The following is a 13,073-nucleotide window of genomic DNA, read 5'->3' as shown; positions in this document are numbered from 1 at the left end:
TACAGTGGTTTTCAAGAATCCCATCGTTTCTTCGCTGAAAAGTGAGTCTTGGCCTTTCTTTCTCATCTCTTCATCAATGTCACTCTCTGTACTGTGTAGATCTGGTTTATATTAGTATTGGGACTCAGTCAAAGGTGTAGACCTGGCTTACAGGAGTATTGGAGCTGAGATGCAAGTGAAGACCTGGTTAACAGTTTATGAGTATTCAGGCTTTGGCACATATTTAGACCTGGCTTAGTTGACTAATTGGGTTCAAGCACAGGTGCATACATCTTTTGAGCTGAGGTACAGGTGTAGACCTGATTTGTATGACTATTGGGGCAGAAGAACACCTATTCTTATGACAATTGGGGTATGTAGCAGTAGACCTGCATGTCTAACAATAGAAAGAAAACAGGTGTACACCTGGTCTGTAAGAATATTGGGGCTGAAGTACAGAGTGTAGACCTGGTTTGTATGAATGTTGAGGCTTGGGTACTGTTAGACCTGTTTTATATGAGTATGCCCATGGTTTTACCTGGTTTATATCAGTAATGGGGTGTATGGATGCACAAGGCTCATATTGGGTCTGGATGGACGTCTATTGCCCATTCAAATCCTTTCTAGCAAGGCAAGTTTGTGGTAGGAAAAAAGTGAATGGGGCAATAGTGTTATACCACTGTACAATGAGTTTATCTATGAAATGATTAGTGTATACAGGTCAGAGGTCACAGGACTAAGATATAAGCTAATAACAGGGTTGGGATGTGCAGAGAATAGCTGGATATAGGTTACTGTTGGTGACTTAGGAATACAAGGCAAAGTGGGTAACAGAGCTGAGATAGGAAAGTAACAGGGATGAGGAGTTTTGGCAAAGAAGCTGGGGTCTATGAGTAACAAATAGGACATTTTTAAGGATATGGGTGTATCAGTACTTAATTGTGGGTGTTAGGGTTAGGGCATGGGGGTAACAGGGCTGGGATGTGTGGGTAATTGAGTTTGGTTTGTGGGTAAGTGGACTGAGGTATATACAGTAGATATTGGAGCTGAGGGATAGAAGGAATGTCTGTTAATTTTATTATAGGCAGAGCACTGTACGTTCACATCGGTCACAATTGACCGAGAATAAAACATATGTTTTTACATACTTTTACATCTTTATTTTAAAAAAGCAATATGGATTACATGTTAGGTTTACTAATGGCATAATATTTGCATAGTGGCATGTCTGGCAAAGATTTGGTAACAAATGAGTTCGCAAATGGGTAAATATTATTGAATATGTATGTGTTGCCCTTTCTCTTCCCCACAGAGAAAAAAGAGGAAGAAACAGTATATGCTGAAGTAAAGGCTAAGGGAAGTGCAGTCACTCAACAAAGTCCTGCCATGACAGGTACATTTGAGAGATAGGGCTAGATTCAAACCGAACTGCGGAAGATCCGCGTTATTGTGTCTGAACGTCAATTTGGCATAGAGGAACTACGTCACTGCCTATGTGACTACCTTATCCGCTTGAATAAAATAAGAAATAGTAAATAGCAAAATGTAAATCAATTTCCTATTGACCCGACATATGCAGCATTCACCGTGAATTCGGTCTCCGCGATTTCCTTTACATTTCAATCACGCTGTAACGCGGATCTTCCGTGGTCTGGATTGAATCGAGGAGGCTATAGTCAAATTATCCACCGTTTATTGTTCAATTATTAGATTTCATAAAATTATGGAATAACTTACCATTAAATGTATACACTTATGCTAACAATATGGCTATAATAACATGAATCTTATCTTTACTATTCCTAGTGGATGAGATGCCTGCTCTCCATTCTCAACCCTTTCGAGGAGTGGCAGTATGTTTAGGGGTTGTTTGTGTCCTCTTGCTTTCAGCCATTATAGGCCTCTGTGTCTACTGTGAGTATATGGATCATAAAGTATTATGGATTTTGGAGGGTGCAGGATGACATCATAGAGTAAACATGTCTTTCTCCACAGTCAGCACTGCCTTCTCAGAGCACAACACAAAGTTGGTGAGGGAACTGGAGCAACTAACAGATGCGCGTACATTTCTACTGGCGGCCAATCAGGTCCTTACGAACCTCAACAGCAATCTGAGTATAGCCAATCACATTTTGCAGAGTGATTATAGCAATGCTTAAGCACTGCAAACCAACGTTTAGTAGCTGAGAAAGAAGAGGTGTCAAGAGAGAGGGATAGACTGAACTGGACTCTTAGGGTCATATATCAGTTTGAAGATTTTCCTGTCAATCAATATTGTTCACCAAAAGATGGCGCAGGAGGTAAGCCTCCCCTTCCTGTTACCCTTGTTTTCATCATAATGTACACACGCATGTCAAACTCATTCCACGGAGGGCCGAGTGTCTGAGGTTTTCGCTCCACCCTTGTACTTGATTGATTAATTAAAAGTCGCTAATTAGTAAGGGAACTCCCCTCAGCTGGTTGTCTAGGGCTTAATTGAAAGGAAAAACCTGCAGACACTCGGCCCTCCGTGGAATGAGTTTGACAATCCACTAGTGTCACACTGAAGACAAACTTTGCACTTTGTATCTTACTCTCTAATATTGGTAACACGTATGTAGTATACTTACCTCATACTGTAATTCATCATTGTTGCAGAGAGAAAGTGTAACCCTTGTCGAACGTGGGTGGATGTTGTTCCAATCTAGTTGTTACCAGATTTTGTACCCTCCCGCTCCGTGGAACACCTGGGAACAAAGCAGAATGGATTGCAAACAAAATAATGCTGATTTGGTTGTCATAGGCAGTCAAAAGGAACAGGTGGGACAATGCTACAGACTAGAGTTTTGAGGGACAGATTCATTTGACATTTAATGGGGAACTCTACAAATTAAATCTCCAAAAAGTGAAATGGAACTATATTATAATGTGTGATATATAGATATGAGCTCAAGGTAAACCAGTTGTTACTGAAAGACAAAAGCACAAAGGTCATTACACTGCTGCTACCTGTTGTGCAGTTTGTTATTCTCTCTCATTTGGACCTGATTCGATGCATTTATTCATAACATTTAGACACTGTCTCCCAAAACTGTGGATTACTGTTAAACACCGTTTTTTTCAACTACTTATGGTTTCATTCATTTCACATTCAGGAATTCATTCATAACCACACTCAATACTACTATGATAAAGATCATGGGTACTGGATCGGTTTAAATGACATAGCTAAAGTCGGCCAATGGCTCTGGGTTAGTGGAAGTCATCAGAATCTGACTGATGGGTAAGGACATTTTATTCAGTGTAAATCCAACAAAGAAGGATTGTTAAATCATTTTTTTGATTCAGTCATTTTTTTCATTCATGGAGGTGTTCTCTTTTCACAGGTTTTGGAAGAGACAAACTGGGGGTGATTGCGTGTTAACTGTCCCAAATAATGCACCTTTGGATAATTGGAATGCTGAATCGTGGTAGCATGCAGAACCGTTGGATCTGTGAGTAGAGCATTAATATTGTCAGATGAAATTGCGGGACACTCTCTTAAGAGGTATGCTCACATACTAAACTCATATTATTGCATCTTCCTTTGAGGATTAAATTGAGTTGTATTCTTCTAATTTAATGACCCCTGCATCTGTTTGTTGCGGTCAACGGAATTCACTCAATTCAGGAAGTGATTTTAATTTACATTAAATCACATTTTATTTGTCTGGTACACAATTTTTTTTGCAGATGTTATTGCAATACCTAACAATACAAAAAAATCTCACAAATCCCAAAAATGTAAATAAAGGAATTAAGGAATATCAGGACGATCAATGTCTAGGTCCGGAATATAAATATACATATATAGTGGTGTGTATAGAAAAGGTGTGTGCAGCTGTAGTTATATAGGATGAACCTTGACTAAAGTACAGTACTGTATATACATATGAAGTGGGTAAAACAGTATGTAAATATTGGAAAACGTTCATTGGCTGACTTGAATTCGAATTGACCCCAACAAGGGTCTGTTTTGTAATTTTTCACGTTAACAATCAAGGATCTGTTGTGATGTAGCTATAATGTATTAAAAAAAGTATGTTTTGTTTTGAGCTTTCATATAAATCAGGCACATTTTCTTTAATATCAATAACTTCACTTTAACAATAAATGAAGTAAAAGTGTAATAAATAGAATGGAAGTTACGTTTTTTATAAAATCACTCAGTTTTATAAACTATGCAATACTTCTAAATCAGCAGCTTTAGGCACTTGACAACATTTTTCTTTAAAGCGGCAATCAGCAGTTGACACAATAACAAAGCTTGTGTCCCGCCCCTGTTTTGGTAAAAAGCTGAGGGATGGGGCTGGAGAAATGTAACCACTGTCAAATTCATAGAAGAGCTATGGGTGCAAGGACTGACCACCCATGATATAAACTTTATGGTTGTAACCGTGTTATGAGTGTTTGTTTAAATTTTATTTGATTACAAACTCTGGAGGAAAACAAGCTTATATATTGGGTTGTGATGGAGAATGGCAGTTGAACTAAGCTCATGAGACATTTATAAGTTATATTCTTCAAGAATCCACAGGTACATATCATTAATTTATGTCCTAAAATGGATGAAGCAACTGCAGATTGCCCCTTTAAGCATCATGCAAATGTGTGACATCACAGATAAGTAAGGAAACCAAAATAAAACATGGACATTGCTGTGCTCATATCTAGCGACCTCATATCTGAGGTTGATATCACAGTGTTTAGAGGTATACAGTGGGGTAAAAAAGTATTTAGTCAGCCACCAATTGTGCAAGTTCTCCCACTTAAAAAGATGAGAGGCCTGTAATTTGCATCATAGGTACACGTCAACTATGAGAGACAAATTGAGGAAAAAAAATCCAGAAAATCACATTGTAGGATTTTTAATGAATTTATTTGCAAATTATGATGGAAAATAAGTATTTGGTCACCTACAAACAAGCAAGATTTCTGGCTCTCACAGACCTGTAACTTCTTCTTTAAGAGGCTCCTCTGTCCTCCACTTGTTACCTGTATTAATGGCACCTGTTTGAACTTGTTATCAGTATAAAAGACACCTGTCCACAACCTCAAACAGTCACACTATAATCTCCACTATGGCCAAGACCAAAGAGCTGTCAAAGGACACCAGAAACAAAATTGTAGACCTGCACCAGGCTGGGAAGACTGAATCTGCAATAGGTAAGCAGCTTGGTTTGAAGAAATCAACTGTGGGAGCAATTATTAGGAAATGGAAGACATACAAGACCACTGATAATCTCCCTCGATCTGGGGCTCGACGCAAGATCTCACCCCGTGGGGTCAAAATGATCACAAAAACGGTGAGCAAAAATCCCAGAACCACACGGGGGGACCTAGTGAATGACCTGCAGAGAGCTGGGACCAAAGTAACAAAGCCTACCATCAGTAACACACTACGCCGCCAGGGACTCAAATCCTGCAGTGCAAGACGTGTCCCCCTGCTTAAGCCAGTACATGTCCAGGCCCGTCTGAAGTTTGCTAGAGTGCATTTGGATGATCCAGAAGAGGATTGGGAGAATGTCATATGGTCAGATGAAACTTTTTGGTAAAAACTCAACTCGTCGTGTTTGGAGGACAAAGAATGCTGAGTTGCACCCAAAGAACACCATACCTACTGTGAAGCATGGGGGGTGGAAACATCATGCTTTGGGGCTGTTTTTCTGCAAAGGGACCAGGACGACTGATCCGTGTAAAGGAAAGAATGAATGGGGCCATGTATCGTGAGATTTTGAGTGAAAACCTCCTTCCATCAGCAAGGGCATTGAAGATGAAACGTGGCTGGGTCTTTCAGCATGACAATGATCCAAAACACACCGCCCGGGCAACGAAGGAGTGGCTTCGTAAGAAGCATTTCAAGGTCCTGGAGTGGCCTAGCCAGTCTCCAGATCTCAACCCCATAGAAAATCTTTGGAGGGAGTTGAAAGTCCGTCTTGCCCAGCGACAGCCCCAAAACATCACTGCTCTAGAGGAGATCTGCATGGAGGAATGGGCCAAAATACCAGCAACAGTGTATTAAAACCTTGTGAAGACTTACAGAAAACGTTTGACCTGTGTCAGTGCCAACAAAGGGTATATAACAAAGTATTGAGAAACTTTTGTTATTGACCAAATACTTATTTTCCACCATAATTTGCAAATAAATTCATTAAAATCCTACAATGTGATTTTCTGGATTTTTTTCCTCATTTGTCTGTCATAGTTGACGTGTACCTATGATGAAAATTACAGGCCTCTCTCATCTTTTTAAGTGGGAGAACTTGCACAATTGGTGGCTGACTAAATACTTTTTTCCCCCACTGTATAAACACCAGTTGACGCAACATTTTTATTTATAATATCCATTTCACTATAAAGTCTATTGTTGAATTTTTGCAGGAAACAAAACAGCCTTTTTATGTTAACGGTGTTGCAATACTGTCCATTGAGCCCAGATTAAAATATACGGTGTTTCATATGATGGTTTTATCTGTCTTTGAGATGCAATGAACATTGGAGCTCTGACCAAAAGCTCCTAAATGGCTGACCTCTTTGCCTCTCCAACAATCTTAGGCAACCATTGAAGTCCTCATCAATCTTGTTACATATGATTTCTTTTTTTGAGGTATGGACTCATTGTGTAACCTGTCACCTATTGTCTGTTTGTCCTCTTTGCATTTTTTAGTTTGACCTTTTATTTTAGGTTCCTCCTCCACCGTCCTCTCTTCCTCTCTCTCCTCTATTGCTGCATTCCGTTTATTTTTTTATTTTTTGGAGGGGAGTCCTCTACAGTTTCTGATTGGTTGGTTTTCTCTATCGTTAGTGTGTTCCATCTCCTCAGCCTCTGGAGCCTCCTCTTTGTTCTTGGACAACTTCTTCTTTTTCATAATAGTGTCTGTCAGTCACTGGGAAAAATTCACGATTTCATTGACATTACTGTTTTGTTTAGAAGACTGTCTCTGTATAAGGAGCAATGACGTGTATTCATGGATGCCAAGAGAAGCCATGGTTCCCAAACAAAATGACCAAGAAAAAAAACATACATTTTTTTGTATCTTTCGTCTCTCTCTGTTTCATAAATGTTCTTCAATTCGCAAGAGGCTGAATGTATCTCACCGGAGAAAGCATCTGAGCGGACGAAACAGCCCCCCTCAGTCTCAGTACAGTGGGGGAAAAAAGTATTTAGTCAGCCACCAATTGTGCAAGTTCTCCCACTTAAAAAGATGAGAGAGGCCTGTAATTTTCATCATAGGTACACGTCAACTATGACAGACAAAATGAGGGGAAAAAATCCAGAAAATCACATTGTAGGATTTTTTATGAATTTATTTGCAAATTATGGTGGAAAATAAGTATTTGGTCAATAACAAAAGTTTCTCAATACTTTGTTATATACCCTTTGTTGGCAATGACACAGGTCAAACGTTTTCTGTAAGTCTTCACAAGGTTTTCACACACTGTTTGTCACGATCGTCTGACGAAGGAGCAGACCAATACGCAGCGCGTTGAGTGAACATGATGACTTTAATGATAAAGCACGTAAATACAAAACAAAAGACGATAGTGAAGTCCAACAGTGACTATGACTGAAACGGAACAAAAACCCACAACACCCACAGGAAAACATACAGATAAATATGGCTCCCAATCAGAGATAACGAGCCGACAGCTGACACTCGTTACCTCCGATTGGGAGTCATTGAACCCAACAAAGAAATACAACACATAGAACCACCCAACCAAACAAAACACCACGAAACGAACACACCCTGGCTCAACACACAAAGTCCCGGAGCCAGAGCGTGACACTGTTGCTGGTATTTTGGCCCATTCCTCCATGCAGATCTCCTCTAGAGCAGTGATGTTTTGGGGCTGTCGCTGGGCAACACAGACTTTCAACTCCCTCCAAAGATTTTCTATGGGGTTGAGATCTGGAGACTGGCTAGGCCACTCCAGGACCTTGAAATGCTTCTTACGAAGCCACTCCTTCGTTGCCCGGGCGGTGTGTTTGGGATCATTGTCATGCTGAAAGACCCAGCCACGTTTCATCTTCAATGCCCTTGCTGATGGAAGGAGGTTTTCACTCAAAATCTCACGATACATGGCCCCATTCATTCTTTCCTTTACACGGATCAGTCGTCCTGGTCCCTTTGCAGAAAAACAGCCCCAAAGCATGATGTTTCCACCCCCATGCTTCATAGTAGGTATGGTGTTGGAGCCAGCGTTGGTCGGGAGAGGTTGTGTTTTCTCTAGCAGGAGGTAAGCAGGAGGTAAGCTTGGCTTCTTATATGGTGTTGAGTAAAGCTTAAACCATGTATTTAGATCGTAGGTAGGTAGTTGTAGTTAGGTACTGTAGGTAGTTTATTTAGGTAGTTATTTAGGTAGTTATTGTAGGTTTCCGTAGGTAATTATTGTAGGTAAGTATTGTTTACGGCGGAGCCCGGCGAAGCACGAGGCTAGCTAGCTAGCCTGGTAGCTACTGGTAACGTTTAGCAACGGTGGAGAGTTGTTTCCAATGTTAATGTGCTAGCTAGCTAACGTCTAATTTTTGCTGCGTTATGAAAGGAACTAGACACGGACACGAATTATCTGTTTAGTGTGTTAACACACTATTGGTAGTTTGTTGTAACCAAGTATTGGTGCTAAACTGTGTGTTATTGGATGCTAGCATGCTAGTTAGCTATGGCGTCATAGTTAGGCATCGTGGGCTGTTGTGGGTAGTTACTGTAGGTTAGCATTGTTTTTCGGCGGTGCCGGTGTAGCACGGCTAGCTAGTTAGCCGTTCTTCAAACAAAGTCAACACAGTAGCCATTGCTAGCTAGCCAACACGACCAGCTAACTGTACTGTAGTAGCTAAATACAATATACTTGTGCTAGCTAGCCAACGTTTAATTATTGCTGCGTTATGAAAGGAACTAGACACGGACACGAATTATCTGCTTAGTGTGTTAACACACTATTGGTGGTTTGTTGTGACCAAGTGTTGGTGCTAAACTGTGTGTTATTGGATGCTAGAATGCTAGTTAGCTATGGTGTCATAGTTAGCTAGCTGAATAAAGTGGGTTGAGTCTATTCCTTTAAACATTGAACCGCTGTGGTTCACAACAATTCTGATTTCTAAAGGTGAAGTTGGGAGAGTTTTTGTTCGGGTGGTACAGTGAAACAATTATAGTTTCTGAGGTGGAAGTTTTGGTGAGGGAGGCCCTGCTCTCTCCTCTCCCAGATGTTTAGTTCATTTCATTCCGATCTCCTCTGCATTATTGTAGCCATTTGCTACAGCCTGTCAACTATGCCTCTGCCTATCCCTGTTCTCTCCTCTCTGCACAGGCTACACAAAACGCCTCACACCGCGTGGCTGCTGCCTCTCTAACCTGGTGGTCCCTGCACGCACCCCACACCTGGAGTTCCAGGTCTCAGGCAGCCTCTGGAACTGCTGGTCTGCCGCCAACAAAGCTGACTTCATCCCAGCCTATGCTAACCTCCAGTCCCTCGACTTCCTGGCGCTGACGGAAACATGGATTACCACTGAAAACACTGCTACTCCTACTGCTCTCTCCTCGTCTGACCATGTGTTCTCGCATACCCCGAGAGCATCTGGTCAGAGGGGTGGTGGCACAGGAATCCTCATCTCTCCCAAGTGGACATTCTCAATTTTTCCCCTAACCCATCTGTCTATCTCCTCATTTGAATTCCATGCTGTCACAGTCACTAGCCCATTTAACTTAATATCCTTGTCATCTATCGCCCTCCAGGTTCCCTTGGAGAGTTCATCAATGAGCTTGACGCCTTGATAAGTTCCTTTCTGAGGATGGCTCACCCCTCACAGTTTTGGGGGATTTCAACCTCCCTATGTCCACATTTGACTCATTTCTCTCTGCCTCCTTCTTTCCACTCCTCTCCTCTTTTGACCTCACCCTCTCACCGTCCCCCTACTCACAAGGCAGGCAATACGCTTGACCTCATCTTTACTAGATGCTGCTCTTCTACTAATCTCACTGCAACTCCCCTCCATGTCTCCGACCACTACTTTGTTTCCTTTTCTCTCTCGCTCTCCTCCAACACTACTCACTCTGCCCCTACACAGATGGTAATGCGCCGCCGCAACCTTCGCTCTCTCTCTCCCACTACTCTCTCCTCTTCCATCCTATCATCTCTTCCCTCTGCTCAATCCTTCTCCTCCAATCTCCTGATTCTGCCTCCTCAACCCTCCTCTCCTCCCTTTCTGCATCCTTTGACTCTCTGTGTCCCCCTATCCTCCCGGCCGGCTCGGGTCCTCCCCTCCAGCTCCGTGGCTTGATGACTCATTGCGAGCTCACAGAACAGAGCTCCGGGCAGCAGAGCGGAAATGGAAGAAAACTAAACTCCCTGCCGACCTGGCATCTTTTCACTCCCTCCTCTCTACTTCATCTGTTTCTGCTGCTAAGGCCACTTTCTACCACTCTAAATTCCAAGCATCTGCCTCTAACCCTAGGAAGCTCTTTGCCACATTTTCCCTCCCTGCTGAATCCTCCCCCCTCCTCTCTCTCTGTGGATGACTTCGCCAACCACTTTGAAAAAGAAAGGTTGACGACATCCGATCCTCGTTTGTTAAGTCTAATGTCACTGCTGGTCCTACTCACACTGCCCTACCCTATGCTTTGACTTCTTTCTCCCCTCTCTCTCCAGATAAAATCCTGCGACCTTGTGACTGCAGGCCGCCCAACAACCTGCCCGCTTGACCCCATCCCCTCCTCTCTTCTCCAGACCATCTCCGGTGACCTTCTCCCCTACCTCACCCTGCTGATCAACTCATCCTCGACCGCTGGCCATGTCCCTTCCGTCTTCAAGAGAGCGAGAGTTGCTCCCCCTTCTCAAAAAACAACACTCGATCCCACTGATGTCAACAACTACAGACCAGTATCCCTTCTTTCTTTTCTTTCCAAAACTATTGAGCGTGCCGTCTTTAGCCAACTCTCTTGCTATCTCTCTCAGAATTACCTTCTTGATCCAAACCAGTCAGGTTTCAGGACTGGTCATTCAACTGAGACTGCTCTTCTCTGTGTCACGGAGGCTCTCCGCACTGCTAAAGCTAACTCTCTCTCCTCTGCTCTTGTCCTTCTAGACCTGTCTGCTGCCTTTGATACTGTGAACCATCAGATCCTCCTCTCTCCACCCTCTCCGAGCTGGGCATCTCCCGGCGCGGCTCACTCCTGGATTGCGTCCTACCTGACCGGTCGCTCCTACCAAGTGGCGTGGCGAAGCTGTCTCCGCACTACGTGCTCACCACTGGTGTCCCCCAGGGCTCAGTTCTAGGCCCTCTCCTTTTCTCCCTATACACCAAGTCACTTGGCTCTGTCATATCCTCACATGGCCTCTCCTATCATTGCTACGCTGACGATACACAACTAATCTTCTCCTTTCCCCCTTCTGATAACCAGGTGGCGAATCGCATCTCTGCATGTCTGGCAGACATATCAGTATGGATGACGGATCACCACCTCAAGCTGAACCCTGGCAAGACGGAGCTGCTCTTCCTCCCGGGGAAGGACTGCCCGTTCCATGATCTCGCCATCACGGTTGACAACTCCGTTGTGTCCTCCTCCCAGAGTGCGAAGAGCCTTGGCGTGACCCTGGACAACACCCTGTCGTTCTCCGCTAACATCAAGGCGGTGACCCGGCTCCTGCAGGTTCATGCCTACAACATTCGGAGAGTACGACCCTGCCTTACACAGGAAGCGGCACAGGTCCTAATCCAGGCACTTGTCATCTCCCGTCTGGATTACTGCAACTCGCTGTTGGCTGGCTCCCTGCCTGTGCCATTAAACCCCCTACAACTCATTCAGAATGCCGCAGCCAGTCTGGTGTTCAACCTTCCCAAGTTCTCTCACGTCACCCCCTCCTCCGCACACTCCACTGGCTTCCAGTTGAAGGTCGCATCCGTTACAAGACCATGGTGCTTGCCTATGGAGCAGTGAGGGGAACGGGCACCTCTGTACCTCGGGCTCTGATCAGTCCCTACACCCAAACGAGGGCATTGCGTTCATCCACCTCTGGCCTGCTGGCTCCCTTCCTCTGCGGAAGCTATAGCTCCCCAGCCCAGTCAAAACTGTTCGCTGCTCTGGCACCCCAATGGTGGAACAAGCTCCCTCACGACGCCAGACAGCGGAGTCACTCACCACCTTCCGGAGACATTTGAAACCCCACCTCTTTAAGGAATACCTGGGATAGGATAAAGTAATCCTTCTACCCCCCCAAAAAAAAATTGTAAAGTGGTTATCCCACTGGCTATAGGGTGAATGCACCAATTTGTGAGTCGCTAAATGACGTAAATGCTAAATGACGTAAATGTGCCCTTGAGCAAGGCACTTAACCCTAATTGCTCCTGTAAGTCGCTCTGGATAAGAGCGTCTGCTAAATGACTAAAATGTAAATGTAAATGTGTTCTTTGGATGCAACTCAGCATTCTTTGTCCTCCAAACACGACGAGTTGAGTTTTTACCAAAAAGTTATATTTTGGTTTCATCTGACCATATGACATTCTCCCAATCCTCTTCTGGATCGTCCAAATGCACTCTAGCAAACTTCAGACGGGCCTGGACATGTACTGGCTTAAGCAGGGGGACACGTCTGGCACTGCAGGATTTGAGTCCCTGGCAGCGTAGTGTGTTACTGATGGTAGGCTTTGTTACTTTGGTCCCAGCTCTCTGCAGGTCATTCACTCGGGTCCCCCGTGTGGTTCTGGGATTTTGCTCACCGTTCTTGTGATCATTTTGACCCCACGGGGTGAGATCTTGTGTGGAGCACCAGATCGAGGGAGATTATCAGTGGTCTTGTATGTCTTCCATTTCCTAATAATTGCTCCCACAGTTGATTTCTTCAAACCAAGCTGCTTACCATTGCAGATTCAGTCTTCCCAGCCTGGTGCAGGTCTACAATTTTGTTTCTGGTGTCCTTTGACAGCTCTCTTTGGTCTTGGCCATAGTGGATTTTTGGAGTGTGACTGTTTGAGGTTGTGGAGCAGGTGTCTTTATACTGATAACAAGTTCAAACAGGTGCCATTAATACAGGTAACTAGTGGAGGACAGAGGAGCCTCTTAAAGAAGAAGTTACAGGTC

General features: G+C 43.7%; 1 long non-coding RNA gene across 1 annotated transcript; it reads left to right on the top strand.

Annotated features, from left to right (window-relative positions):
• Positions 1–2,679: 2,679 nt before the first annotated feature.
• LOC123490947 lies at positions 2,680–3,428 on the top strand. Its single transcript, XR_006661112.1, has 3 exons — positions 2,680–2,778; positions 3,114–3,241; positions 3,345–3,428. It is a non-coding gene; the product is annotated as an uncharacterized LOC123490947 (long non-coding RNA).
• Positions 3,429–13,073: the final 9,645 nt, after the last annotated feature.

Source organism: Coregonus clupeaformis, unplaced genomic scaffold (assembly GCF_020615455.1).
Source record: "Coregonus clupeaformis isolate EN_2021a unplaced genomic scaffold, ASM2061545v1 scaf5777, whole genome shotgun sequence".
Lineage (NCBI taxonomy): Eukaryota > Metazoa > Chordata > Actinopteri > Salmoniformes > Salmonidae > Coregonus > Coregonus clupeaformis.
Note: the sequence above shows the minus strand (reverse complement) of the source record. Positions and strands in the feature narration are given on the sequence as shown.